General features: G+C 57.5%; 1 pseudogene; it reads right to left on the bottom strand.

Moving 5' to 3' along the window:
• Positions 1-5000, bottom strand: part of LOC135171745 (large subunit ribosomal RNA) — a 9370-nt pseudogene that overhangs the window by 2410 nt on the left and 1960 nt on the right.

The raw sequence follows: 5000 nt of genomic DNA on the forward strand, positions 1-5000 counted from the left end.
AACGCCCTGAAAAACGACTTTAACCGATCGGTATCGGAGCCCCCAATGCTTGTGCATTAGGGCCGATAGCCGAGTGAAAAGGACTCTAGCCTTTTCCTGTATATATTTTGTATGGGTCCGGACCCGCATGTTTCTATTAAAATGTACCCCGAGGTACCTCACGCTCTCCTTGAATTTAATTTTCTCCCCGTCGAGCCTAATCTCGGGTGGGCGGATATCCAACACCGGTTTCACGCGTCGGCGTGTCCTTCGCGCCCGATCCCACCTGTACCGCACCAGCGGCGCTCTCTTCTGCGAGTTGCATGACAGGACAATTGCCTCTGTCTTGCTCCTCGACAGTTCGAGCTTCGCTGACGCGCACCACGACGCGATGTGTTCGGCGACGGCTCGGCCTATCCTCTCTATTTCCTTACGCGAGTCGGCCGATACGACCGCGATAAGGTCGTCCGCGTAGGCGACTTCGATATCGCCAAAATTCTGCTCGATGCTCTTGAGGAGGGCATCGAACATGAGATTCCAGCAAGCGGGGCCCAGGACTGATCCTTGTGGACAGCCCCGGGTGGCCGGCTTGGAAACCTCTTGGTCGCTCCAGGCGATCTTGACAGTCCGATTGTCAAAGTAGCTCCGGAGCACTTCAAAGACATTCTTCGGACAGTCTCGATCCGCCAAAGACTGGAGGACTAGGGGCCACCACACGTTGTCAAAGGCTCCTGAAATATCGAAAAGGAGTCCAATGACGTACCTCTTGTCGTTACCGCGTTCGACTAATTCACGCAACTCTACTATCGCGTCTTCCGTGGAGCGTCCAGGCAGAAAGCCATATTGACGTCCTGATACTTTGTCCTCAGTAAGGACTTTCGCCATAAGGATCCCGTGCAGGACCTTTTCGAAAAATTTCCCGACAACCGACAAGAGGCAAATGGGACGGTAGGATTTGGGGTCGGACACATCCTTGTGAACTCCTTTGAGGAGAGCACGAAGTGTGCCGACTTTCCAAACGGTGGGGAAAACGCCGTGCTTAAGGCAGGCGTTGAAGAGTCGCGTGAAGATGTGAGGCATCCTCATGACCGCGACTTTTAGGACCCTAACTTCAACTAAATCGCATCCTGGGGCTTTGTCGTTCTTAAGGGTCTTTACGAGACCCTTAAGTTGGTCGTCCGTCAAGTCTCGTGCGTCCTCGGTTTGAACCCTTAGGTTCTTCACGCGTTCGCGGATGTCTGTCTGTTCCGGTGTGTCGGCGTTGGGGTCGTCGTCGGGTACGTGTGTGTCCAACAGTACCTCAGCAGTCTCACGCATTGTAAGTGTCGTGCCATTCGCGGTTCTAAGGGTGCTGAGTACCGTGCCTACACGCAATTTATCAGCGGCATATTTGTAATGGAAGCCCCAGGGGTTCGCGTTGCTTTCTGTTGTTATGTAACCGCGCCAGCTATTTTCTTTACATGTCCTAAGTAGCCTGGTGTACGACCGCAGGACTACACGATACCTATTCTGTTTAATTTTTCGCGCGTCAGGGTTAGTCTCCCTTCGGTAGCCGTTACGGAGACGACTGACCAGCTTGCGTTTGCTGGTGAGCTCCTCGGTCCACCACGGATTCGCGCGACGGTAATGTCTGCGGCGCGGCATCGAATCTTGGCAGGCTTTGGTGAGTACGTCACCCAGTACTTCTGCCATTCTCTCAACATCCGCTGTAGAATCCAGCGGATGGTCCACGAGTTTCTCACGGGCCTCCTCATCGAGGGTCGCCTCGAACTTTTCCCAGTCGGCCCGACGAACGTTGAACCGCATGGTAGAGCCCTCGCCGACTCCCGAGTTATTGACGCGCTGTGAGGAACTCCGGATCGCTAAACGAAAGAAAACCGACGTGTGGTCACCGGTGGACCACTCGTCCTCCAACCTCCATGCACGTATGAATTTATACATGCCAGGGGTGGCCAGTGTGACGTCGATGAACGACGTACCTGCGGCACTCCTGAAGGTTGGGCCCTGCCTAGCATCATTCGCGACGCGGAGACCGAAAGACTCGATGAGCTCACCCAGGAGGACACCGCGGTCAGTGGTCCTGGGGCTCCAAAGGGAGTGTTGGGCGTTGGAATCGGCCGCCACCAGAACGCGGCGACCCCTGAGACAGCTAAGAACCTTTTCAAGCTGCCTCAGGTGGATTTCTATGTCGTCCGAGTATTGAAAATAACTGGAGACGACGAAGAAGGATCCACCGGGGACGCGGGCTTCAGCACAAACGCAATGTGCATTACTTAATTGGGACACGTAAGCAATCTCCACGATGGAGTTGCACGCAACGACGGCCGCCCACGGTCGCTCCGTTGAGCTCGCGGCGATACGCATTCCGACTCCTAGGCCGCGGATGGCCCAGGTGTTCGCCTCACGAATGGCATACGGCTCCTGGAGCAACAATATGTCCAGACGCTCTTTGCGAATTAAATGGAAGACCTCCCCGGTTACTGCAATTGAGCGGGACATGTTCAATTGCAGTATTCTAACGTCGCGTTGCGCGCCCGGTCCCTCGATCGCAGGGGTCCGGGGAGGATGACCTATTGGAACGGGGGGTACCGGTGAGCCTCCGGTCGCGACGCGATGACTATCGATCCTACTTAATCTAACTTGGCACTCGCGAACCCTACCTAATAAATGAGTGGACTCACCGGTTGATGATCTTGAAGATCCCGGCGTTGGCTGACTCGGCTGCGCAGTCAGTCCCGCGATGTCTGCGACGTCCTCGACGTCCTCGTGGACAGCGCGAAGGCTGGAACCTTTCCCTCGTCGGGAGGGCAGTACCCCGGCGCACGGCGGGCGACTACGAACCCTTGAGGGCACCACCCTCCTTGGGTCCCTCGATGTAGTCGCTGTAGCTGGTCCTCTGGCATGCTGGGAAGCGATGCGCAGACTTCGCCGCACGACGGACGCATCATTGTGCCCCCCCGGAGATCCGATTGGGGGCAGTTTAGCCTCCGGAATGAATTTGCAAAGATGCTCTGCCATGGTTGAAGTTTGTTGACGAGACGGTCGCCGGCCGTGCCAAAAGGCAGGAGCTGAAAAGCTGAAAAGTAAAAACAAAAGTGAAAATAAGAGGGTTAAGGATTAGAGGGGGCGGTTCCCCGCGGCACCGAGCTGGGTAGCTCGGGACGCTGGGCGCCGTCCCTGGGAGGGGGCCTTCCGGTTCCCGCCGAGCTGAGGAGCTCGGATCGGGGCCCGGTGGAGGCGCTGAAGGAGTGCTCCGCCTCGACTCCCCTCGAAAGAGGAGCAGAGAGGGAGCAGACCCACAGAAAGGGGGAACCCACCCATCCCACCCGACGACCCACCCCGCGAACCGTCCCTTTCCCGAGGAATACCCACCCACTCCCCCTGACCCAACCCCCACGTGTGGCGTCGCGTTTTCGCCGGCCTCCACCGTTGCGGGAGGTTCCGACTACTAATGCGTGGCTGGAACAAGTTGCGAGAACCGCAGTGTCCATGCCCTTCGCACTGCGAAGCAGCCAGTCCCCCCTCCCCCGCGCCACCCCGCGAACCGTCCCTTTTCCGAGGGATACCCACCCACTGACCCAACCCCCACGTGTGGCGTCGCGTTTTCGCCGGCCTCCACCGTTGCGGGAGGTTCCGACTACTAACGCGTGGCTGGAACTACTTGCGAGAACCGCAGCGTCCATGCCCTTCGCACTGCGAAGCAGCCAGTCCCCCCGAACCCCCACCCACGCGTGGAATTACCCGTCCACCAACCGATTCCGCCCACCACCACGTGGAACCACCCCTCCACCAACCGCTTTCTCCCTCCCTCGCGTCTCCCGAAGTCCGGCCCACCACACCGCGACCCTCCCCCTCCAAACCCCCCAATAGGTAGGTCTCGCGGCCCACCACCCGCCGATCTCGCCCTCCACCACGTGGGCCCACCCCTCCACCACGTGGAACCACCCCTCCACCGGCCGATTTCGCCCTCCCACGCGACCCAATTCGCGACCCCCCCCACCGAAACCCCCCCTGGGCACAGGGATTCACCCTGCACCCGCAACCCCCCCTTGGTATAATTATTGAGACCCCCCAAAAGGGGATCCCAATCCCTACACCAAGTTCGACTCAGGGACCGCGGGGTCGTCACACCCCGTGTGTAAGGGCGGTTTTACCCGCCATTACACCCCCTGCGGGACGTAGGTAGGGACAGCGAGAATCGTCGTTAATCCATTCATGCGCGTCACTAATTAGATGACGAGGCATTTGGCTACCTTAAGAGAGTCATAGTTACTCCCGCCGTTTACCCGCGCTTTTTTGAATTTCTTCACGTTGACATTCAGAGCACTGGGCAGAAATCACATTGCGTCATCACCCGCTAGGGCCATCGCAATGCTTTGTTTTAATTAGACAGTCGGATTCTCCTAGTCCGTGCCAGTTCTGAGCTGAGCGTTGAATGGCGGCCGAAGAGAACGACTACGACACGGTGAAGTATCACAGAAGCCTCGCAGCAAGGAAGATCCGTGGGAGGCCAAGGCACGGGACCGAGCTCGGATTCTGAAACATTACTGATCCATTCACCTCGCCCAGGCCCGGCACGTTAGCCAAACCCACTTCCCGACCAAGCCCGACACGCCCCGCTCCTCAGAGCCAATCCTTATTCCGAAGTTACGGATCCAATTTGCCGACTTCCCTTACCTACATTAATCTCTCGACTAGAGGCTCTTTACCTTGGAGACCTGCTGCGGATATGGGTACGAACCGGCGCGACACCTCCACGTGGCCCTCTCCTGGATTTTCAACACTCACGTGTGATATCCAGACACCGCCGCAACTGCGGTGCTCTTCGCGTTCCAAACCCTATCTCCTTGCTAAAAGTTTCCAGGGAACTCGAACGCTTATACAGAAAAGAAAACTCTTTCTGGATCTCCCGACGGCGTCTCCAGGTCATTTTGGGTTACCCCGACGAACACTCTTACGAGGGCCCGAATTGTATGCGGTTCCGCTGCCGGGTTCCGGAATTGGAACCGGATTCCCTTTCG

This window comes from Diachasmimorpha longicaudata, unplaced genomic scaffold, assembly GCF_034640455.1.
Source record: "Diachasmimorpha longicaudata isolate KC_UGA_2023 unplaced genomic scaffold, iyDiaLong2 ctg00000094.1, whole genome shotgun sequence".
NCBI lineage: Eukaryota > Metazoa > Arthropoda > Insecta > Hymenoptera > Braconidae > Diachasmimorpha > Diachasmimorpha longicaudata.